The 26706-nt window shown below is 38.9% G+C and overlaps 1 non-coding gene across 1 annotated transcript; it reads left to right on the plus strand.

The window, feature by feature from the left end:
- The first annotated feature begins 7848 nt into the window (after positions 1-7848).
- Positions 7849-7974, plus strand: LOC116628963. The gene has a single exon (XR_004298679.1). It is a non-coding gene; the product is annotated as a U6atac minor spliceosomal RNA (small nuclear RNA).
- The last annotated feature ends 18732 nt before the right edge of the window (positions 7975-26706 follow it).

The following is a 26706-nucleotide window of genomic DNA, read 5'->3' on the forward strand; positions in this document are numbered from 1 at the left end:
GAAATTATTTGGCTGTAGTTTAAAGTCTACTGGCTTTTTTTGATTGGTTATCCTTAGGTTCAAATTTAGTAATCTTGAGGCATTTAAAGTCTCAGATTTTGGTTTGTTTATATAGACTGCCATGACATTACAGCCACCTCCATCTAATGGCCTCCTTGTTTAATTAATAAATCCAAGGTAAAACTGTTATGAGTTTTTTTTTTCTTCTTCCCATGGCTTTCTCCAAGCTCTTGTTTGATTTCATGTTGCTAACCTTTTCATCCTTTGCTCAAAGCTAATGGTTCTCAACTGGGGTCCATTTCGTCCTCCAGGGGACATCTGGCCAGCTTACATCTGGTGTAAGGGAAATTTTTTTAAAATATACTTTCCTAAAAAAATAAAAAATAAAAAAATAAAATAAACTTCCTTTGCTTATAAAGGGAAAGGAAGTAGCTTCCCCTGCTTCCCCCCTCTTGGAAGAGTCTTCTGGAAGACATGGTGGTCCTGAATCCTTTCTTTAGCAAGCCTGTAGCAAATTGTAGACCAGTCTTTCCAGGGACTAGAAAAGCCCCATTCATAGTGCAGAGAGGTCTCCAAAGCCACAGGTTCAGAACCTCTTGAAATGTAACAACTTCTTAATGGAGTTAATGTAGGAGCCCATGTCAAGACGTAACTCTATTAGGGGAGAACCAAGAGGTCTTGCAGAGAAAACATTTCATTATTCTTTCAGAGGAGAACAATTAATTAAACAGCTACTTTAATTCCCAAGACATATATATATATATATATATATATGGCGTGTGATTTTGTCTTTGTCATCTCTTACATGTAGACTATTGTGTTAATATTTTTTAAAATTTGAGAGAGAGAGTGCACACACAAGCAAGGGGAGGGGCAGAGGGAGAGGGAGAAGCAGACTCCCTGCTGAGCACGGAGCCTGATGCAGGGCTCCATCCCAGGACCCTCAGATCATGATGTGAACCAAAGTCAGATGCTTAACTGACTGAGACACCCAGGTGCTCCAAAGATTTTATGTATGTATTTAGAGGGGAGAGAGAGATCAGGGAAAGGGGCAAAGGGAGGGAGAGAATCTCCAGCAGACTCACCACTGAGCTCAAAGCCTGGATTGATCAACTCGATCTCAAGGCTGTGAGCTCATGACCTGAGCAGAAATCAAGAGTCAGATGCTTAACCAACTGAGCCACCCATGCATCCTGTGTTAATTCAATAATAAATCAGTTTTCTTCCTTTCCATGTTGGTGTGGAAAGGTCAGTGTTGGTAGGAAATTTATTTCTACCCACACTGAAGCTAATTTTGTCATCAGTGGTGGGAGGCATGGTGGTAACAAGTGGGCGTCTAGTGCTTTGAGGCCAGGGATGCTGCTAATTCTACAGTGCACAAGACAGCCCTCAATAGTGAAGAACTGTCTGGCCAGAAATATCAACAATGCCAAGGTTAAGAAACTCTACTATAGGCCAGGGGTCTCTTGAGTGAGCTACTGGAATAAAATACCAGGTAGAAACAGTAAAGATCCATCAACTCTGGTAAGAAATCAATAAGATAGTTTACAATCATTACAGATTTTTTTGAAATATGAACTCATACCTATAACCACTAATATCCAATATCATCCTAAAGTGTACATGTTATGATTTGAGCAATAGATAAAAGGTATAAAACCTTTTTAATAAGATGCAAAATGTTCATGTGATGGTATGAAAAAGAAGCCCCCAAAGATATTCATCACCTATTTTATGGAACCTGTAAATGTTAACTTATATGTAAGAAGCATCCTTGCAATGTGATTAAATTGAGGATTTTTAAATGAGGAGATTATCCTAAATTATTAGGATGGACCCTAACTCAATCATGTGTATGTTCAGAAGAAGGAAGCAGCAAGAGACATGTCACACACAAAGGAGAAGGTGAAATAAGAGCAGAGAGAGATTTGAAGATAGGAATGATGTGGCCAAAAGCCAAGGAATGCCAGCAGTCATCATAAACTGGCAGAGGCAAGGAAAAGGATTCTCCCCAAGGGCTTCTGGAGAGAGCATGGTTCCACTGATACCTCAGCTCCAGCCCATTAACACTGATGTGTACTTCTGAACTCTAGAACTATGGGAAAATACATTTTTGTTTTAAGTCACTAAATCTATGGTAATTTATTACAATAGCCATTGGAAACTAATAAGGCTTGTTTGATCTAACTTTCTTTTGGACTGTATGTAGATTTAATAACTTATATGATATTAGTCATTTTTACATATAATCTATAAACTTTTTTTTCAGAATGGCACGATTTAAAAAACAAAACAAAAAAAAAGAAATCACTTGCAAGTTATTTCTCCCCAGAAATGGAAATTACTTGTTATTTGTCATTTGTTGTTGTTGCTGACAAAGTATTTTAAAACAATTTAAGCCAACATTAACTACCAATTTAAACAAACATTTAAGAACATTAAATGTATTTCACATGCAAGTGCAAACTTTTAGGGCCTCTCAGAAAATGGGAGATCTGGTAACCCAGCACCCACCATCTTGCAGGTCAACAGTTGGCTGATGATGGATATCAGTGGCCCCTTTAGGGACAGGGGTCTTCAGTTCCTATCTCCCCATCCTTACCTGGCCAACTCCACTCCCTGCCCCTACCTGGCCCTTGGATGGGAAAAGTCATCAGCTCCTGATCTTTCCGAATACCCTTTCCCATCACTTTCATGTTCCTTATCTCATAGTCTAGGTTTGTCCTCTGATCAGTAGCACCAAGTCCATGAGGGGGAAAATAAAGTTGAATATTCCAACTGTTCAGTAAAAAATAACACAATATATTTATAAACTAAAAACACTCTGGATGATCCCACTCAAGTCCTACTGTAACAGCACTCCAACTAGTCTTAAGGATTAACTAGCTTGAAGCTTATGCACTCTGTTTGCGGACCTAAGTTCTTTGGTCTGTAGCAGAACTGACCTACTTTCCCGGAGATGTGCAGACCACGGGCCTTGAGGAATGAGGGACCAGACTTTCTCAGAAGTTAAGTTCTGACTACATTCGAGAGCAGCCACCACTGATGCCAGCAAGTCTGTTCAGGGTCATCTTGACATAGAATAACCACCTGAGTACCAGCCTTGCCACACTAGCCCCATTTCCCACACCTTCCCCTTTAAAACCCTCCAGCTTTGCCTGGATGGGAAAGATGATCTTTGGGACATTAGTCAACATTCTCAGGTTGCTGGTTTCTGAATTAAGCAAGCTTTCCTTTTCAATCATCACCTCCCTCTGGGTATTGATTTTCAAGTGATGAGCAGCCAAACATGAGTTTGGAACCAGTTCTCTGTCCCATAACAAAACCAATCTTCTAGGAACTATTTCTGAGAAAGATGGCCATTTCAAAAGATAGCTTGACTGGGAATCAAGAGACTAGTGTTCCAGGGTCCGATGTGTTTAATTGACATGACACTTCAGGCAGGTACAAGCCACTTGCCCTCTCTAAGTCTCAGTTGCTATTTTGTAAAACAAAGTAAGGTTTTAGAGAGTGACAGGGAAGAAACAGAACCTAGATGCGTGTTCTGAAGGTCACACATCTGTGCCTGGGGCAGTGGAGGGTGGGAAGCAGGAAAAAAGAGGAGATCCACAGGATGAGTTACAGAGTCTCATGCCCACTTGGATGTGGTGGACCTGTTTACACTCAGTCTGACCTACAAATTAATGCTCAAGCTCCTTCCTGCCCAACCGAGCAACCATATTTCCAGTCATTCTCTCCTTTAGGCTCTGCCCTGTAGCTGTCCTTGCTTTCTTCCACATATGCCAATGTTCCTGCTTACTCTAAGCCATTGTGCAGATCTGACTAGACCATGTTCCTGCTTAAAGTGTTTGAAATACTCCCCACTCTTAAGATCCAGTTCAGTCCCCTTGCTCTGGCCTATGCTCCTTGTGTGGCCTAGCATGTGCTCACTTCAGTGTCAGCATGTGCCACATCCACACCCCACTTTTTTTTTTTTTTTTAAGTGATTCCCTACTGATCTCCTTTCCATTTTACAAATCTGACAAACCACTTCCACTTGGGTCCCTGTGTCCTGCTAGACCCTCTGCCTGAAACTCTTAAGCCTTCCTTACTTAGTCAACAACCACTCTTCCTTTATAATCCAGGCCCAATGCCTCTTCCTCAGAGAAGCTTCCTTATTATTTATGAAGTTTTCAGCTGCAAGTAAGAGAACACTGTGATTTAAATGGTTTAAACAAAAAGATATGTACTTCTTCATGTAACAGGCCATCTGGAGATAGAGAGTTCCAGGGTTGATTCAGGTGTTCAGGTCAGGTTCCTAGGCTCTCACCATCTTTCTGTTCTCACCCTATGGTCATAAGGTAATGATCACAGTCCTAGGCATCACAGGCAGACCCTCTGCTTCCACAAAAAGGGGAGGCATGTCCCTGTAGGTTATCTGTATTAGGGTACAAAATGTTTATTTCCCAGAAGTACCACCATAGACTCAGCTCCAGCTAGCCAGCAATGGTTACAGGAAGTGGGGGAAACAAAGTATATTTTTAGCTTCCAGAATGAGAGGCACGTTCTGCTAGGAAGAAAACATGAAAACATATAGGCAAGATCAGGCTCTCCCAGGGTAAGAGCTCTGCCAGCCCCCTACCTACTTTATAATATTTACAATAGTCATCACATAATTATTTTGGTAACTGCTTTGCCAGTGTCCATTTTCCTCCACTGAACTACATGTTTCTTAAAAACAGGCCCAGAGTTTTCATCACAGAGGTGTATTTTTGCTTATTTCTGACATTTCATGATCAGTAATTCCAACTCCAGAGGTCTCCAGTGGTTCCCAAGCTTCCAATAAAACAACGTATATCCTATCTGCAATTTATAACATCCACACTTCAAAAGTCTTACATGAAATAGATTCACTATATACCATGGACCGAGTATCAAGTGAGTACTTGCCAATAATAAAGCCAATTCCGGAGTCGGAGTGCAAGGTCTTAAATTCTGGGCATGACTGTTAATTTGCAACAGGACCTTAGGCAACTACTGAACCTGGTACAAGTCATTTTTCTCAACAGAAATATGGTGACAGTGATGCTAACAATGGTAAGGCTGTACTGAGGATTGAGTAAATGTAGGTAAATATCTTGGCCATATTTAACTCAAATGATTGCTATTATTATTGTAATAATGACTACTTATAGCTATATTATAGCAAGATACTTGCTTCATGTTTTCCTTACCTATAACCCAATCACAAGCGTCTCCAGCAAGAAGTACATACAAAGGCCTCGGGGGTTGCCCCCCCACCCTCAATATTGGAGGAGCGGATTATGAGAACAAAGGGACTGCATAAGAACTATTAGGCATAGGAGAAACAGAATTCTTCATCAGCCTGTTCTCAGAAGGAAAGGGCAAAGTCTACAAACTTCAGTGAGTCTGAACAATTCAGCCAGATTCTGTTTGGATATTAGGCCTCCCCAGAGCAAACAATGGATCTCTTTAACACCTTCCAGCTGAAAATCCTGCAAATCTATTAGGGAAAAAAAAGCAGCTAGCTTTCTTTCTGCACATTTATCACCCTTGTTATCCTTGCCCTAGCCACTTCTGAAATTCAATTCAATATGACAGAACCCATGGTATTGCTTTTCTTTTTTTAAAACCATGATATTCTGGGAAAATGTAAATATATGGAGAGAGAGCAGGTGCACAGGTCACTTGGGGGGAAGCTGACGATGCATTATGGCTTCAAAATTGCCATCACACCTCTCAGAATCAAATTTTCACCTGCCATAGAGCCTTGCTTTCAGAGTGCTCTGTGGTCTCTGGCTCCCCCACTGTGACTTCAGCCGTCCCTGAAAAAGTCATCTTCACCACTTTGAGAAGTGCTATAGGCCTGGACAAACAGAAGCAAGAATAACTGTGTCAACAAAGCCAGGTGCAACTTGAATGCAAGTTTAAAAAAAGAACACCTTTCAAGGGAGAAGACTAAAGATCTGGTTTAGAACAGACTGCTTAACATCCTAATCGGGAATGAACACTGGATTTAAAATTGGCAAAATGGAGGGGGGGGTGGGGCGATAGGGTGGTAATATATTTGCATTTTCTTCCACCAACACTGGGCAAATACTTGTCATTTATAGTTGGAATGACAGACAAATAGTTAGACTGATTTGGCAAGTCAAAACATCAATTAACTGTGTCTACATACAAAGAACTTAGGTAAGGGAAAGGCATAGAACTAGTTAAGTTTAGAGACAACACTTAATTTAATGAAAACAACTGAACAACAGCATTATGAATAGAGAGCCTTCACAGAAGATTTTGAGGGTCTGGGTAATTGACTGAAATAGTTGTTTTTCCTATCAGAATAGTTGAACACTTGTCCTCACAGAGAGAATCTAAGAGTCTAGATGGATGTATTTTGTTACCTATACACCACTTGATGTGAGCTCTTTATATGTAGAAGAGTTCTTTGTGAGTCTTTATTCATATCCAGGGTTTAAGTTTTTTCAATAGTCATTAAAATGAAGAACATCTTTCATAGTGTCAAAAATCACTACTAGCTTAAACTCAGAACTGTATTCATTATTTGCACTAAGCTTGAAATTCTAATTAATCTAAACCTAAAAATAGTTGACAGATCAATCATTTAACTAGATATTTAGGTGAACCTAAAACAAGGACAATTTCATGGATAAATACGTCCTCCAAATTAGAGAGTCCAAAATAACATTCAGGGTCAAAAAGGAGGGTCTACTAGATTTTTTTTCCTCCCCCAAAACAAAATTTACTATTGCATATGTTTTTGAGAAATAATCAAACCATGCAAGTATGGAGGAGTGAGAAGAAAATATATTAAGGAGAGTAAAAGTAAAAACAAACTAACACAGGGGTGCCTCGGTGGCTCAGATGGTTAAGCGTCTGCCTTTGGCTCAGGTCATAATCCTAGGGCCTTGGGATCGAACCCCACATCTGGCTCTTGGCTCAGGGGGGAGCCTGCTTCTTCCTCTCCCTCTGCCTCTCCCCCTGCTCATGTTCTCTCTCTCTGTATCTTGCTCTCAAATGAATAAATAAAATCTTAAAAAAAAAAAACTAACACAAAAAACAGGAGCAATACAAATACTACTACTCAAGTTGTTTGTTACCCTGGAAACTTAAATAGCCTCAGTGAAATCTTCAGTGCATCATTGTCCAAGAACAATCAAACCAAGAGACATTCTTCTATTGGATTAAAGAGCAAACAAACAAGAAACTTCCATTAAAGAAGGGAATAGAGCTCTCTCTATAATAAACATCATTTTACCCCAAACACTGCCCATATAGACAACAATAAACAGAGCAATAGGGAGGGGAGAGAGGGGGATGAAAGAACGAGAGCTAGGAAAGATAGATTGAGGGTTCTAACATGTATTCAATAGAAGTTTTAAAGGAACAAAGAAGGACATTATTTGAATAAAAGTAGCTGACTTTTCCCCCCAGCATGAAAGGAAATCACAGTTCGGATTAATAGGGAACTGCTAGTGGTGAGAAGGATAAATAATGGTAAGTCCACATGTAGACACATCATAATCACCCCTAAGAAAAATCAAAACAAACAACTCATATAACCAGGGATCAAAGACCAATTATTTGCAAAGGAATGACAGTTAAACTGAAAACAGACTTTTCATTAGCAACACTAGATGTCCATTCTGGGCAGTGCTGAGGAAAAATAGTCAATCAAGAAATGTTACCCAACCAATCATTCAAAAATCCAGAACAAAATAAAGAATTGACAGGCATATGAAGATGAAGATAATTTACCCAAACCAAAACAACTATAAAAAGAGAAGGGAACTCAAAGGGAGGGCATGAAGTTTAGAAAAGTACAATGAGGTGTTGTATGAAAGGAGAAAAGGTCATCACTCCCATTGACAAGGATGGAAGAGGCCCTCTGTCCTGACAACACACATACAGTTAAGGCATTGCCACCTACTTTGTGGTATCTAACCAACGTTTTTGCATGGAGGACCATAGGGGAAGGGAGGGAAAATTGAATGGGAATAAATCAGAGAGGGAGAAAAACCATGAGAGACTTTTAACTCTAGGAAACAAACTGAGGGTTGCTGGAGGGGAAGGGGTGGGAGATGAGGTGAGGGCATTAAGGAGGGCATGTGATCTGATGAGCCCTGAGTGTTATATGCAACTGATAAATTATTGAATACTACATCTAAACCTAATGATGTACTTACTATATATTGGCTAAGTGAATTTAAATAAACAATTAAAGAAAACAATGAGAACAAATCTTAAACTATTGGTAAATGTTTAGGGGACTATAAAAATAATTATAGTTGTTTTAATTAAACTTTTATTTTGAAGTAACTAGATACCATATAATTGTAAGAAAGAGGACCAATTCTGGAGGGAGAGCTCTTGTTTATAGTAAAATATTGAGGGCTGACTGAGAAATGGGGTAGGGGGAGGATGATTGGAAAAATCAGCATTTTTATTTGATTATAACATAGACCAATTCATGCAAGCATCATTAATGTGGGATATTATGCTAAGAAGCAGGACATGATTTCTGTACTGAAGAGCCTGACTTCATTATTTGATGTTTGTCAATAGGCTGTAAGCCTCATCCTTAGCTCTTCCCTTTCTGGCCAGTATCTGGGAAAGGTGATAAGAAAGCCAGCTGTTCCCTCTTTTTGATGCTGGCAGGAGTTTCAAGTCAATTAAGCCTCAGCCCACCTATAAAAAACCCTCATCCAGGCTGCACCCCCTTCCTTTCCCTATTCTCCCTCAACCCATGTTTGGGCCAGCTTGGGAAATCTGCCTTGCTCTCTCAAAACAAAAAACACTTCTTTGAGTAATATATCTTGTTCATTCCTTATTGATATGTGTATGGCCTCAATCAATCTCAGCATCCAAACCATATTTTGCATGGGGTCTATCCTGTTTATTCAGTCTTAAAGTACTTAGTTATAAGGTAAAATATATATATATACGTATAAAATATTCAGTGGAGAATCAAGACCACACTTTGGGTGATCAAAATTGAGATCACTGATGAGGGGTAGATACACATAGTGAGCCTCCAAGGGTATACCCTGAGAATGACATGCCACCTAGGTAGTTTTCCAACTGAGAAGTCATAATTTATAAATCAGTCCTGAGCAAACCAAAATGAGAAACGGCCTATTAAAAAGGAGGGGGGGGGGGGACAGATTTTAGTCTTCAAAAATGTCAGTATCATAAATGACAAAGAAAGGCTATAGAAATACACCAAATTAGAGACCTGTCAACTAAAGGTAATACCTGCCTCCAGACTGGGTTCTGTGCTATCGGGAAAAATGCTTATCAGAGACATTGGGTCAACTGACAAAAATGGAATATGGGTAGTGTATTCAAGTAGTCTATCAATGTTAAATTTAATGAAGCTAATAATTACCCTTTGATATTTAAGAAAATATCTGTATTTCTAATAATATATATATATATACTAAAGTACTCAGCTTAAAGGGTCATGATGTAATTTATCCTTAAATGGTTCAGAAAAAATTGTGGGTATATACATTTGCAGGCATAGAGTATGCACATAAAAACAAGTGAAGCAAAATAGTAACAATTGGTGCATCTAGGTAACTGTATATATATTCTTTTTACTACTGCAATTTTTCTTGAAGTTCTTGAAAGTTAAAAGATCTTGCATGCTCTTGAATATGCTTAGTCTTGAAAATATAAGAAAAAATTTAGTAATAGATTTTTAATCTACTTTAATCAAGCTTCATTAATTTAAGAAAATTTAGTAGCACACTTGGACATACATATCCCTGCACCCAATAAGCAATAAATACACATTTCAAAACTCATAGAACATATAGAAAGCTTGTCTAGGTACAATATCACAAAGGATCACTGACAACAATGGATTTAGATTAGAAATCAACAGTAAGAAGAGTGTCTTAAATTTGGAAGCTTAAAATAATTCACGTGATACAAAGAAAATCAAGTTGAAAATGATATTCTTATAACTGAATGACAATCAAAAGATCCTACGACACAACTGGTAGGAAGCAGATTTTTAAAAATGGTACTTAAGGGTAGAATTATAGTCAGACTCAATTTTCTTGGTAAAAGTTTAAATAGAACTACTCATCTACAAAAGCTGAAATAGAACATAATAAACCAAATGAAAAAAAGATGGAGGAAAACCAGATAAAAGCAGAAATTCATCTAATAGAAGACATGATCTGAGAATAAATAAAAGCAAATTCAAAAGCTTTATCTTTGGAAAATAGACAAAGTTTAGCTAAGCTCACTGGAAGAAAACAACTACTGGGAAGGAAGAGACATAACTGGTAGTAGGACAGAGTTTCTATCTGTTGTCTGAATGACAAAGATAAATAGAAAACAAAATGGCTGCTTTTCTAGAAAAATAAATTACCAGAACCACCCCAAACAGTAGAAAGTTGAAACAAACTAATCAAAAGTAGTAACCAAATTTCACCTCAGTAAAATGTTTAAACATCTACCCTAAAGGACTCTAACCAGCAAGGAGAACTTCATTATTTTATTATCTAATAGGTTCAAAAAAAAACTAGAAATATAGAGAAAACTTCCAGTTACTAGGAGGCTGGTATAGTTTGATGCCAAAACAAAGAAGTTTTAGAAAAGAAAATTAGACAATTAGGAGGCTGGTATAGTTTGATGCCAAAACAAAGAAGTTTTAGAAAAGAAAATTAGACAAAGTAAGTCATCTCTACTGGTTTAGAATGTTCATGAAGGATGTATTTAAATTTGTCCCCCATCTTCTTATAGCCATGTAAGCAATTTAAGCCATGTAAGCCATGTAAGCTTACATGGCTATAAGAAGATGGGGGACAAATTTAAATACATCCTTCATGAACATTCTAAACCAGTAGAGATGACTTACTTTGTTCTACCTGTTGAAATATAAGTCCCTGCTATTAGGCTGTTAACATCAAGAATAAGCACTGTGAATTTTCCGTTTGGACACCATGGTCAAAAAGCTTTTAAATAGGCATGAGCGTAGAATCAGCTATGGAAGTGTGTGTGTGTGTGTGTGATTATTTTGTTTCTATCTAGATCTGCAGACTCTTTCCCCAAAGAAATTGATTAGGTATAAGTAGGCATAGGCAGGACCCAGACATGCTTATTTTAAGACAAAACAAACTATAGGCGATCCAATGACCAGCTCTAATAACTACTATGCTTGAATATAGTACAATGTCTACACATAAAAGATGTTAACTGCCTAGTAAATACAACTTAATATATGATGTACCTACCCTGTCCCTAATTCAGAGCCCTCTCAGAGTGTGGTCTTCCTATCAGGTTTTTGTCTCCACATCTGCCTTTGCTTATACTGCACTGCACTCTCAAGGCTCACTCTTCCTGCTTCCCTACCTTATAAAATCCATAAACTGTGTAAAAGCCACTGGATTCCTAGAGCAAATAAACCACAGGAAGAACCATAATCCAGAGAGGATAGAAACTCTCAGTCTAAGGAATCAATACTCAGTGAGTACATGGCTCAGACATGAGGAACCAGTTACAGTGGACCTTTTCTTGATGAGATTTGCTGTTTCAGTGGCTATAGTATTAAAGGTCTTCATGGCCTTCCTCTGAGATTCAAGACTTTAGCATTACACTTTTCCCATGAATAAGGACAAAATAAGGTGGAGAAATACAAAAGCAATGGTTTATTAACTAGTAGTCCTTTCTATGCAATATCTTTGATCAGGTTTAGAAGCAAATTAACTATTATGGCTCAGCAAGTGATTGTGAACAAGGGACATCATTATTTAGAGGTTAGAAGTCAGATGTCTCAGGATAGGGCTACTTGAAAGGGTCCATCTCCCCCACTTCATTTTTCACCCCCACACTTTCAAGTCTCCTCCTCAGCTTGCTGATGCTGTGAATCCCTTTGGGTGGAGGTAGAAAAGTAAGGGAAAGGGCTGAGGGGCCTCCTGCAGGACTGTGCATCCCACAGAATGAAGATGCCAAGCAGAACCATCTTGCTGTGGTAATTAGTGACATAGTCACCACAGTGGGTAAGTCTAGACCTTGCATATACTAGGCTAGCTGTTACAGATCCATACCTGATACTAAATATGTCAAGATGGGGGTTGAAGGAGGGAGAGAAGGGGCAGGAAGAAGATTCTAGTTACTCCTGGAAGACTAAAGAACTATGCAATTCATTTATTAGAAGAAACTTAGGACACCCAAGTAGCACTGCTTTAAGGACCATATAATGATGAACTGCTAAGGGCTGAGTAACCTTCCCTCACTTGACCACACACCTGGTACAACCATGGCCCAGGGAGGCTCCCACATTAGCTAATATGCTTCTTGCAGCTTGCTGCTCTGTAGTGTAGACATCCAACAAGTATCCGTGCACATCTTCCTGGTGATTGAGAAAACCCTCCTCATAGGCAGGGTAGGAGGAGAAAAATCCTCTATCTGGATTTTCCCAGAGGGCAGATCATTTGAGGGAAATTTGAGTTAATTTGTCAAATAACAACTGGTGTGACCTCATCTATTCTCACAGCCTGATGATCAAGGAACCCAAGGTTATGCAAATATCATCTTTCACTAATGACAGATATAAATGCAAAAGAATTACTGATGTTTGGTCAAACACTGATGATACTGTAGAGGAAAGTAGAGATACATTTCCCTAAATATTTCACCAAGGATGCAATCTGACAGACACTGCTATTATGTAAAGAACACCATTGGAAGAATAAGTTCACAAGTAAGTTTTTCATGAAGTGTGCACTAGTGTTCCACCCCAATGTGTCTACCCCAAGAGCACAGGAAAATTATGGGGGAAATTTTCAAGTGGGGTCTGCTGTTAGGCAAGAAGTATATTTCTCTAATTTAAATATTATCTTCCAATCACTTTAAGGGGACCTCATAGTTAGAATAGGTAACATTTTTTCTAAGTCTTTTTTCTAACTCACCCATGAGTTCATGCTATGTTAGCTTCTGATCTTCTGTTCTTAAATATTGTATTTATTATGCTGATATTCATCTCACAGACCATAAGTAAATGATTATACACACAAAAAATATGAATTAGTAAAACCAAGCAATAAGTATTAGCTGATGACCTCCAACAGGGCCACACGCTCCCTGACTAATACAGGGTCTATTCTAGAGTTGCTGACAATCGATTTTGGGAGAACCAGATGTATGCACATGAGGCAACTGCAAACCAGCCAAAATGGTTCATGATTAGATTTTGTGTTGCGTGACTGTCTATTCAGGAGATAGATAAGACTAGAGAGGGGACAATGTGGTTTAAGTTACTAAGAAAATTTTTGAGGAAACTCAATTTGTGTTATCACTTGAAGGATGATTAAGAACTGTAGAGGAGGCAAGAAAAATGTTGGAATTTTTAAAAAATGGCCATTTAATACCTGGAACTTTTCCCTTATTTGAGGAGTTCCCTACCATCTAAGATGAAATTGGCCCACCAATATAGAGACTGCAAGTGCTACAAGATCTTTCCTCCAATCAGCCCTTTCAGTGTAGACATGGACACATGACCTGGGTTTGCCAAATCAAAGGTTCCTATCCCAAACTACTAATCAGAAGCTGGATGTTGAAGGAAGTAGGGGCCATTTGCCAAAGAGCCAGGTATATAATATCTTCACTGGAGCAGTTTGAGGCATGATTTGGGGTATCATACTTGGCTTCATAGCCTCAAACCTTGGCTCACTGTCCCCCTGGATCTTCTTGTTAACTACCATATATTCTTTCAATAAATTTAATTTTCTATTTAAACTAACTGGAGGCAGTTATTATTTTCTACTAACAATCCTGAGTGAAGTAGGAATATTACACCCATAGAGGTACTAGAGATAAGACCAGAGAGAAAATCTGGCACATCGTAAGAGTTTCAGAAGGCAATAACCTGGTTTTAGGCATGTTGGAAAAGGGACAATCATCTTTGCTCAGACCTACCGGATATGTCCATGTGGGCTGATCAAATTAATCACTAAACACCAGACACTTAAAAGACAGGAGGCCATTTTAGACAAAAAAGAAAGTTAAACCAATCACCTATTGTTCCTCTTCTCCCAAGCTGATCCTGATACATCATAGTTTTGTGATAGAATGATTCTTTCTAGTTGGACTGGGTAACAAAGGATGTACTGTCAATGACTTCTTCCATTTTGATCTTAATATTCTTTCTTTGGGTCCCATCAAGACAACTCTCTGGAGACTTTGTGGTGTTAAGTCTGAAAATATTCCACATGGACCACTGAAAAATAACCACTGGGAAGCTTGTTTTAAAATATCAATGCCCTGGCCATTCTCCCCAAGGTGGATTCAATAGATGGCTGGGGAAGGCGCTGGGATCTGCATCTTAATAAGCTTCCTGGGCTAGTCTTGAACACATGAAAATTAGGGAAACACCGACCCAAGGTCTCAGGCTGAGTTTCAGCACATCATCCAAAGGTAGTATTTCATCTCCTGACAGGGACTTGGTCTTATACAGAGTTTTTCTTCAAATCCCATCTAACAAAAATAGGTTCTGCTTCTCTCTGGTTTGTCTGTTGATCAATCAATCCAAATTGGGGTTCCTTTATTCTTATAATCTCCTCCTAGAAACAGTATCTAACTATTGCTTTACCCTCTTCATTTTAACTATGTATGCCAAAATTTATGTTAATATAGGAACACATTATCTCTTGGCAAAGCCATGTGGACCATTATAAAATATTTCTAGCAACTATCAAAGCAGCCAGTTTATACCAGAATGCATTCATCAGGACTCTTAATGATTATCCTCTCCAAATGAGGGAAGGACATAATCTTTAAAAAGTTTCCCATTCACATGGATCAAAGATATAGGAAAAATTTAAACTAGAAATTTAAACTGGAAAATTTAAGCTGAAGATCATGTGTATGTAACCAGTATAAATTATGCTGATCCCTTTTTGCACATATTTCTTAATCACAGTAGCATGCACTCTCAAGAGCCTCATGTTTACTTTCTCAAGTAGAGGTTCTATTTGTTTCCTTTGGATGCTGTAACAACTTACCACAAACTGGATGACTTTAAACAGAAATTTATTATTTCACAGTCTTGGAGGCAGAAGTCCAAAATGAAGCTGCTGGTGTGGCCATCCATTCTTTTTGACTTCCTGCCTCTGGTAGCTGTTGGCATTCTTGACTGGTGGCCGCATCATGCCAGTTCCTGCCACCCTGGTCACCTTGCCTCCTCCACTTTTGATGGACAAATATCCTTCTGCTTCACTCTTTTATGAACACTTGTCATTGGATTTAGGACCTATCTGGATAATCTAGGATAAAATCCTCCTTTCAAAATCTTTAGTTTAATCGCATCTTTTGGCATATAAGGTTAATATTCACTGTTATCACATAAAGTAATATTCATAGATTTCAGAGATTAGGATATGGACATATATTTTTGGAGGCTACCATTTAGCCCACTACAGGGGTCTTAACATTAGAATGAGGGGGAGGCTAATCCCATCCAAAACAAAATTAGCTCTATGTGTTTTTCTGGGGAGAGGATTCATGGTTTCGATTAGACTCCCAAAATGTTGATTCAAAAAAATAAATAAATATTGCTTTGGTAAAGGAGGAAGTTGGACATACCTGGAGAATATATAGTCCTACTTCTTCAATTGCCAAAATATTTATTGAAACACTTCCTTATCCCTCTCCCCAACTTCTTTCTCTGTTCCCATGAGCTCCTGGGCTATTGAGGCATCTTGTATGCGTACATCATCAGCTCCCAAACTGATGAAAAGGGGAATTTGCCTGTCACTGTGTGCCTTCCCTCAAGTCACTGTTTATCTCTGGGGCTCAGATATTCTCATCTTCAAAGAAGTTTAACAGTCCCAAATGAAATGATTTTCTAAGGTCTTTCTGGTATTCTTCTAAGAATAGGAGGTCATTACAGAATGGTGCCAGCCCCTCAGCCCACCATGACTGCTTCATGACTTTTACTGGATGAAATGTCATGCCTTCAGATTTCCTGGAATCCCTCCCTCCCCATCCATTTCCCACCAAGAGGAAAAAATATATACTTTTTTTTTTTTTTTTTTTTTTTTGGTCCTAAGAAAGGAGAATGGGATTTATCTCAACAAATAGCAGCTGCAAATCTCTTCTAACCTCTGATAAGAGGGCTTCCTAGATGAGATGATAAGAGCCAAATAAAGAAAGAAGAGAGGATAAACTTATAGACAAAACATGGAATGGTGAGTATTCTTTAAATTCATAGCATCAGGCATGCACCTTTTTCTCCTGTCAACGTAACCCTCTTCATTTCAGCGGCCCCCACCTCTACATTCACATTCTATTTCTACTTGAATTATTCAAATTCCCAACTTATTACAAATTCACCTATTTCTGAAGATATAGTTTCATCTGTAAAGCATACATATATGCCGTATTTGTTCAACTCTATTATTTTCTGCAAACTTTTAAGTGTTTACTCTAGTGTACAGCTTCATGTGCTCATTTCTTTCATTCTAACACCAATTAAATATAACTATTAAAGTTCAGAAAACATCCATGAACCACCGAACTTATTTGCAGACCTGTGGTATTCATTTCACCTTTAGGAAACACGGACTTCATTAATTCATTTATTAGACACGTGCCTGCTATGTGCCATAACCCGAGGGTTTCATATCCAAAGGATATGGCTTTTTGAATATCGCTAAGGGATAAAAAGGTTTGACTCTGATTTAAAGGGCATCCACCAATCAAGCAAAATAGGAGAGTAGCATGTAAGGATCACTTGAAGCACATTTGCAATTACACAGGTATGCACATATCTCCACTCTTGGGAAAACGGTTATAGAAAAAAAGATTCCAGGAAACCAGTGAGCAATGACTCATGAACTGCTTGTCAGTTTGTCAGCTTTCACCCCATTTAAGGATGCCCTACCTAGCAATCAGTTTTATAACTCAGTCAGACTCTACTGTGAACTGGGCAGCCTCAGAAAGCATAAATCCCTAGCCTGATCACATACTTGCCAAGGGAAAGGTTGTGCCAGGACATGTGGAACACAGGTTTTATTGAAGGAACTAGAGGTGAAAAATGGAGAGTATCTCTGCATGCGGGAATGGAGAATTTGAGCAAGAGACCACGTGGATGAGAAGCCCTTGGGTTCTTACAGAAGACAAGACTGGAGATAGTGGAGACAATTGCAAGCCATCAATGGCCTAAAATGTACAGACCAAGCATCTAGAAAATAAAGTCCAGAGCCAGCTGAGGAGTCACATGGTTGTTCCATAACTGGCTATAAAATTGCTGTCCTTGGACCTTTCTCTTGTGGACTCATTTCTTTATATAATTGAGAAATCTCAAATAAATGAGACTTGGTATGTCATGGTTATCAGGAGTGTAGGCTCTAGGGTCAAATACACTTGGTTCAAGTGTTGACTTCATCACTTTCTAACTATATGGTCTGGAATGAATAACTTTCCATTTAGTTTCCTCAGATACAAAATGTATTTTTGGGAGAATTAAAGAAAACAACTCATGAACCCATGGCCCAGATCTGCTATGCAAAAAGTGCTCAGGAAATGTAGCCAAGATCATAGCTACTCTATTAATCAGCCCAAGGCAGGAATCAAACCTGAATAACAGAGCCATGAGTGACCTGGAACAGTAAGAAGTAGATCTAGAGTAGATACTTGCCAGACAAAAACTGACTTAGATTTGTAAATAGAAGCAGACTCAGAAAACACATTTTCTGGAGACTGAGTGCCAAACTTACCCAGGTGCACCAGAGGAGCTTTCAGTAATATGAGCCACTGGGCGATACCGTAGGAAATAGGAGATCTTGTACAGTAGTTCTAAATGCAGTCACTGAGACCATTTTTATTTTTGAGCATGTAAGGAATTAGGGATAAGCACAAAAACTATTACAAAAATACTTCTGTACCCACCACCTAGAGTTGAAATAATTTTCATATTTTTTTCCAGGATTTGCATTTTTTTGAAAAGGAATTACAACCTCATAGATAAAGTCCCCCTTGTCCTCCCATTTGCTCAACAGGTCATTATTTTTTTTTTTTTTTAAAGATTTATTTATTTGAGAGAGAAAGAGAGAAATAGTATGCGAGGAGGGTGGGAGCACAGGAAGAGAAAGAATTTCCAGTACACTCCCTGCTGAGTGCAGAGCCCCCATGCAGGGCTCAATTCCACTATCTTGCATTCATGACCTGAGCAGAAACCAAAAGTCAGATGCTTAACCCACTGAGCCACCCACGTGCCCCTCAACAGGCCATTCTAATGAGCACCGAAAGTGGAACCCCCTGTTGAAGGTAGGTCATCTTCCCAGTCACACCGGCTTTCCCAATTACAGTCCTCCATGCCCCAACACAAAGCCATGCCACACCACAGTCAAAACTAGCACTCTACCTTCAGTTATTAGAAACTTGGAAAAAGCAACATACTTCGCAGTCACAGACTCTCCCTACTTGCTAATTCACCATAAGGCTCCATACATTTCAACTCAGTTTTCTCTCCTTGCCTGCTGGGAAGCAGATTCCTAGCAATGGATTCATCAGAGAGGAGCGAGTCCACAGAGCACCACTTTCCTACAAAGGTCTGAAACATTCAGATTTGCTTTTTAGAAGTTCAACCGCACATCTCCCACACTCTAACGCAATTCCTCCCCAGAGAACCCCTGACAAAGATGTAAAATCAGAAAAACACATCAATGAATTGGACCAGTGACACCCCAGAAAGTCAGAATAGATCAAATCTCCTTTCTGTCAGTCTATAGCCTTAATTACAGCACCACCATTGCTCATTATCTATCTTTCTTTGCAGGCTGTATAAGCAGAGAGACCACAGAACACTTAACAAATGCAGGGGTTATGGGCTCTGAAAGATATACCCTTGGGACTCTATGAAGTATGTTTTAAGCAATGGTGAGCATAAATTCAGCCTGTAGAGTTATTTGGTTGAAAGGTACCATATAAATGCAGCTCATTATCATTATCATTAAGCAACTGTTCAGAATGAGCAAAGCTCTGTCTCTGCACCCTCTCCTTCCCATAGTAAAGAAAATGTCTGAATTGGTCCCTGTCTGTTGATAGCAAAAAAAAAAGAAAGAAAGAAAAGAAAAGAAAGAAAGAAGAAAGAAAGAAAAAAGAAAGAAAATGCAGCTTAGGGGGAAATTCTGATACTTGATTTTTCAAGTCTAGCGTCATTAATAGGCAAAGTACCTTACTCTCCACTTACAAATGCTTTGAAATTCTTAGGCCAGGTTCTGATTCAAGTCCTTGTTTCTCTTCACAAATGAGACACACTTCACATCTAACAGCCAGAAGTTACTCACCCCGTTGTTGGCCCTGAGGGTAGATGCACATTGTGGACGCCAAAGGAGAAGATGGACGAGCAGGCATTAGGGTCCACGGAGAAGTTCTCAAATTAGTAAGCATTAGGATCACCTGGAGGAGTTGTACATACAGATTTCTGGGTCTAGCATTACTGATGCAGTAAGTAAGGACTGGGTCCAAGAAGTTGCTTTTCTTATAAGATGGCACACGATGCTAGCACTACTGGTCTCGGGGAGACACAGGTGGAGGGTAAGGGGCTGGACCTCACAAGGAGAGAGCAAGACTGGACGGAGACCTCTGCTGCCCTTGGTAAGCTTCAGTGCTACATGTCCCCTCTCTGGGCCTCAGCTGAGACATGCTTCTCAAGGTGCATTTCTTTCCATTTGCAACTCAATCACCAGGATGCCAGTGAAATGCACATTCCTGGGCCCCAGCTCAGCTATCAGAGTCCTGGGGCTGGTGCCTAAGCATCTGCAGCTTAACCATCATCCCAGCTGATTCTTATCCTCATTAAAGTTTGAGCAATGCTAAACTATATAACTTCTAGTGCTCCTAGTAGCTCAGAAATACCATAAACTCTGGTAATAAAGAAAAAAGTCATGTTCTGCTCCTGAGGAGACAATAATCATCATCTCCATGTGTAAATAAACCTTGGGGCTTAAAATCCAGACAGATTATTTTAAAAGAATAAACCAAATCCTGGCTGTATATTAAATTTACCTGTATTGCTTATAAAACAAAATGCATAGATTCTAGTTTAAACCCACAGTTTTGGAATCAGAGTAGAGGGGAAATAGGTAAGAAGATGAGGGGAAAAGCAATAGACTCTCAATCACTCTTTCCCATTTTCTTACTATTTCTCAATATTCTTACCAACTGTATTAGAGGTCTCCAGAGAAAGAACCAACTAGTGTGTCAGTGTGTGTGTATGTGTGTGTGTGTGTACAGAGAAGGTTAAGAGATTGGCTCACACAATTATGGAGGATGACAAGACCAAAATCTACAGGCAGCAGGCAGGAGTCCCAGGGAAGAACAGATGCTACAGTTCAAGTCTAAAGGTCATCTTCTGGAAGAATCCCTTCTTATTCAGGGGAGGTCAGTCTTGGTTCTGTTAGGCCTTCAACTAATTGGATGTAGACAGCTCACATTATGAAGGGCAATCTGCTTCACTCAGAGCTCACCCATTTCAATGTTAATTTCATCTAAAAAACACCCTCACAGAAACATCCAGAATAATATTTGACCAAATATATTGGCACTGGGGCCTAACCAAGTTGACACACAAAATTAACCAACATTTCACCCTCTAACCTACGATATATTATATCTCTTCATCATGTTTCTCATCTGCCTCACATGGATGGAAAGGAAGCGAGCTCCTCTGGGGCAGTGCCTGTCTGTATTGTTCATTAATGTATCCCCAGAGTCAGGACCAATGCTTCATGCATTGTAGGCACAGAATAAATATGTATTGAATAAATCTTTATCATCACCATTATGATCCTCGTTACCTTCATCCAATGTCACATGGTTACTTTTGGAAAAAACTGAAACCCTAATATATTACCCTCATCTCCAATGCTCTTTCCATTTCTATAATGGAAAATCCATCTTCAATATTATCTGTAAGCCCTAGGATTCTCCCAAATAAAGTGGGTGCTTTTTTTCATTGAACAGAGTCTATGTTCTTTAAAATCCACAGATTACCCTTGGGCTGGGCTATTGGTGTCCTCTCTCTTTTTCCAGGTAGGGCCTGAGGGCTTTTCTTCAGCATGGTGAAGGAGCATCCCCATCCTCCTGTTACCAACAGAAAGCTAGAGCTCAGCTGCCCAGGACATTGAAATGGTGCTAATTGGAAATTATTTACAGCTTTAATATTCCTTTTATATCTTGACTGTCTGAGTTAGAGGATTCCTGTTGCCAAGATTCACACTGACAGGCTGTGGCTCATTTGGTTTCTTTCCCTCCTCCTTTCACCATCTCAGATTCATGGCCCTGAACTCACCAGTTATTTATGGATAATTCCTGGGCATGGCCCTCAGTGCTAAAGGAGGAGTGCTTGATTCAGAGTGCTTTGGATATTCATAACATATGCAAGAAGATGTTTTAATAAATGACTGCCCAATCCTGTCAAAGAGAAACTGAATGAAAATTGATACACCCTTTTGGAAACCAAGTGGAAATAACACGTATCAAGAAATTTAACAGCAATCTTATTCTTTGGCCCAGTAATTTCTTTTTTTTTTAAATTTTATTTTATTATGTTAATCACCATACATTACATCATTAGTTTTTGATGTAGTGTTCCATGATTTGTTGTTTGCGTATAACACCCTGTGCTCCATTCAGTATGTGCCCTCTTTAATACCCATCACCAGGCTAACTCATCCCCCCACCCTCCTCCCCTCTAGAACCCTCTATTTGTTTCTCAGAGTCCATAGTCTCTCATGGTTCCTCTTGCCCTCCCATTTCCCACCCTTCATTTTACCCTCCTACTATCTTCTTTTTTTTAACATATAATGTATTATTTGTATCAGAAGTACAGGTATGTGATTCAACAGTCTTACACAATTCACAGCACTCACCATAACACATACCCTCCCCAATGTCTATCACCCAGCCACCCCATCCCTCCCACCTCCCACCACTCCAGCAACCCTCAGTTTGTTTCCTGAGATTAAGAATTCCTCATATCAGTGAGGTCATATGATACATGTCTTTCTCTGATTGACTTATTTCGCTCAGCATAATAACCTCCAGTTCCATCCACGTCGTTGCAAATGGCAAGATTTCATTCCTTTTGATGGCTGCATAATATTCCATTGTATATATATACCACTTCTTTTTTATCCATTCATCTGTTGATGGACATCTTGGCTCTTTCCACAGTTTGGCTATTGTGGACATTGCTGCTATAAACATTGGGGGTGCAAGTACCTTTTCGGATCCCTACATTTGAATTTTTGGGGTAAATACCCAGTAGTGCAATTGCTGGGTTGTATGGTAGCTCTACTTTCAACTTTTTGAAGAACCTCCATACTGTTTTCCAGAGTGGCTGCACCAGCTTGCATTCCCACCAACAGGGTAGGAGGGTTACCCTTTCTCCGCATCCCCGCCAACATCTGTCATTTCCTGACTTGTTAATTTTAGCCATTCTGACTGGTGTGAGGTGGTATCTCATTGAGGTTTTGATTTGGATTGCCCTGATGCCAAGCGATGTTGAGCACTTTTTCATGTGTCTGTTGGCCATTTGGATGTCTTCTTTGGAAAAATGTCTGTTCATGTCTTCTGCCCAGTTCTTGATTGGATCATTTGTTCTTTGGGTGTTGAGTTTAAGAAGTTCTTTATAGATTTTGGATACTAGCCCTTTATCTGATATGTCATTTGTAAATATCTTCTCCCATTCTGTCGGTTGTCTTTTGGTTTTGTTGACTGTTTCCTTTGCTGTGCAAAAGCTTTTTATCTTGATGAAGTCCCAATAGTTCATTTTTGCCCTTGCTTCCCTTGCCTTTGGCGATGTTTCTAGGAAGAAGTTGCTGTGGCTGAGGTTGAAGAGGTTGCTGCCTGTGTTCTCCTTTAGGATTTTGATGGACTCCTGTCTCACATTGAGGTCTTTCAACCATTTTGAGTCTATTTTTGTGTGTGGTGTAAGGAAATGGTCCAGTTTCATTCTTCTGCATGTGGCTGTCCAATTTTCCCAACAACATATGTTGAAGAGACAGTCTTTTTTCCACTGGGCATTCTTTCCTGCTTTGTCAAAGATTAGTTGACCATAGAGTTGAGGGTCCATTTCTGGGCTCTCTATTCTGTTCCACTGATCTATGTGTCTGTTTTTGTGCCAGTACCATACTGTCTTGATGATGACAGCTTTGTAATAGAGCTGGATGTCCGGAATTGTGATGCCACCAGCTTTGCTTTTCTTTTTCAACATTCCTCTGGCTATTCGGGGTCTTTTCTGGTTCCATACAAATTTTAGGATGATTTGTTCCATTTCTTTGAAAAAAGTGGATGGTATTTTGATAGGGACTGCTTTAAATGTGTAGATTGCTCTACGTAGCATTGACATCTTCACAATATTTGTTCTTCCAATCCATGAACATGGAACGTTTTTCCATTTCTTTGTGTCTTCCTCAATTTCTTTCATGAGTATTTTATAGTTTTCTGAGTACAGATTCTTTGCCTCTTTGGTTAAATTTATTCCCAGGTATCTTATGATTTTGGGTGCAATTGTAAATGGGATTGACTCCTTAATTTCTCTTTCTTCTGTCTTGTTGTTGGTGTATAGGAATGCCACTGATTTCTGTGCATTGATTTTATATCCTGCCACTTTACTGAGTTCCTGTATGAGTTCTAGCAGTTTTGGGGTGGAGTCTTTTGGGTTTTCCACATGAAGTATCATATCATCTGCAAACAGTGAGAGTTTGACCTCTTTGCCGATTCAGATGCTTTTTATTTCTTTTTGTTGTCTGATTGCTGTGGCTAGGACTTCTAATACTATGTTGAATAGCAGATAGTGATAGAAATAGTAGACATCCCCGTTGTGTTCCTGACCTTAGGGAAAAAGCTCTCAGTTTTTCCCCATTGAGAATGATATTTGCTGTGGGTTTTTCATAGATGGCTTTTATGATACTGAGGTATGTACCCTCTATCCCTATACTCTGAAGAGTTTTGATCAAGAAAGGATGTTGTACTTTGTCAAATGCTTTTTCTGCATTTATTGAGAGGATCATATGGTTCTTGTTCTTTCTTTTATTAATGTATTGTATCACGTTGATTGATTTGCGGATGTTGAACCAACCTTGCAGCCCAGGGATAAATCTCACTTGGTCATGGTGAATAATCCTTTTAATGTACTGTTGGATCCTATTGGCTAGTATTTTGTTGAGAATTTTTGCATCCATGTTCATCAGGGATATTGGTCTATAATTCTCTTTTTTGATGGGGTCTTTGTCTGGTTTGGGGATCAAGGTCATGCTGGCCTCCTAGAATGAGTTTGGAAGTTTTCCTTCCATTTCTATTTTTTGGAACAGTTTCAGGAGAATATGTATTAATTCTTCTTTAAATGTTTGGTAGAATTCCCCTGGGAAGCCATCTGGGAAGCCCTGAGCTTTTGTTTGTTGGGAGATTTTTGATGACTGCTTCAATTTCCTTAGTGGTTATAGGTCTGTTCAGGTTTTCTATTTCTTCCTGGTTCAGTTTTGGTAGTTGATACATCTCTAGGAATGCATCCTTTTCTTCCAGATTATCTAATTTGCTGGCATATAGTTGCTCATAATATGTTCTTATAATTGTTTGTATTTCTTTAGCGTTGGTTGTGATCTCTCCTCTTTCATTCATGATATTATTTATTTGGGTCGTTTCTCTTTTCCTTTTGATAAGTCTGGCCAGGGGTTTATCAATCTTGTTAATTCTTTCAAAGAACCAGCTCCTAGTTTCATTGATCAGTTCTACTGTTCTTTTGGTTTCTATTTCATTGATTTCTGCTCTGATCTTTATTATTTCTCTTCTGCTGCTGGGTTTAGGCTTTATTTGCTGTTCTTTCTCCAGCTCCTTTAAGTGTAGGGTTAGGTTGTGTATTTGAGACCTTTCTTGTTTCTTGAGAAAGGCTTCTATTGCTATATACTTTCCTCTTAGGACTGCCTTTGCTGCATCCCAAAGATTTTGAACAGTTGTGTTTTCATTTTCATCGGTTTCCATGAATTTTTTTAATTCTTCTTTAATTTCCTGGTTGACCCATTCATTCTTTAGTAGGATGCTCTTTAGCCTCCATGTATTTGAGTTCTCTCCAACTTTCCTCTTGTGATTGAGTTCTAGTTTCAAAGCATTGTGGTCCGAAAATATCCAGGGAATGATCCCAATCTTTTGGTACCAGTTGAGACCTGATTTGTGACCTAGGATGTGATCTATTCTGGAGAATGTTCCATGGGCACTAGAGAAGAATGTGTATTCTGTGGCTTTGGGATGGAATGTTCTGAATATATTTGTGAAGTCCATTTGGTCCAGTGTGTCATTTAAAGTCTTTACTTCCTTGTTGATCTTTTCCTTAGATGATCTGTCCATTTCAGTGAGGGGGGTGTTAAAGTCCCCTATTATTATTGTATTGTTGTTGATGTGTTTCTTTGCTTTTGTTATTAATTGGCTTATATAATTGGCTGTTTCCATGTTAGGGGCATAGATATTTACAATTGTTACATCTTCTTGTTGGATAGACCCTTTATGTATGATATAGTGTCCTTCCTCATCTCTTATTATAGTCTTTGGTTTAAAATCTAATTTGTCTGATATGAGGATTGCCACCCCAGCTTTCTTTTGGTGTCCATTAGCATGGTAAATGGTTTTCCACCCCCTCACTTTCAATCTGGGGGTGTCTTTGGGTCTAAATGAGTCTCTTGCAGACAGCATATGGATGTGACCCAGTAATTTCACTTCAGAGAATCTATCCTAAATGTCAAGAAAGATTCATGCTCAAAGATGTCCATCATGATATTTGCACTAATAGCAAACATTGGTAACAACTTAAATACCCAACATAGGGTTTCATTTAAATCACAGCCAATAAATAGAATAAAAGAAAAAAATAAAAAAGAATAAAAGGCATTCTAAATATTGTTTGCAACATGGAAATAAAATTCTTCATTATGTTTAGTGAAAATTTGGTACATGAAATTATTTTGTAAAATATGATCCAATATAAAACCAAAGAAAAAATAATGTTAAGACTGAAGAGAGGGGGAAAAAGGACAATATTAACACTGTTTTTATTTGGTTAAAGAAATTATGAGTGATTTCCAAATATAATGCATATATACAACTTTCTGACTCTAATTCTAAATAAGGACACAGCTCTAGTTATTAGTTTTCAGGGGACATATTTTATTAATTTTTAATCTCTTTTACCCATAGCCAAGGCCAAGATGAACATGTTACTGTTTGCTTCTCTTTGTTATGTACTTTTTCTTTTTCTTTGTCCATCCTCTCACTACATAGCCCTTGTGTAGAGAGAAAATGTAATTCATTGTCCAAGTCTTCGTATTTCTGAGAGGGAAGCAGATGCCATTAGTAATACTGCAGACACAACAGGCATGAACCAGGACTGTCCTGGGTGAAGGAGGTCACCCTCCATTGAGAGTTTTCATTTTACAAGCTAAGAATTGGGATGGGGTCTTATGAACAAATATCCACCAGGTGTAGTTGCAAGGCCTTCTCTCCTGCCATTGGTTTGGGTGATGGAACCCAAGGCTAAGGCTCCCAGTGTCCCCAAGGTCAGCTGCTGTGTCAGGCTTAATTCTTTGGTTTAAGAGTCTGGATTCCTACCTTGACTTTGTTTTTAGATTCTGTGTATTTTCCTCAAGGTCTGCAATCTGTGTATTTAAAGAAATCTTC

This window comes from Phoca vitulina, unplaced genomic scaffold, assembly GCF_004348235.1.
Source record: "Phoca vitulina isolate PV1807 unplaced genomic scaffold, GSC_HSeal_1.0 scaffold155, whole genome shotgun sequence".
NCBI classification, from domain to species: Eukaryota; Metazoa; Chordata; class Mammalia; order Carnivora; family Phocidae; genus Phoca; species Phoca vitulina.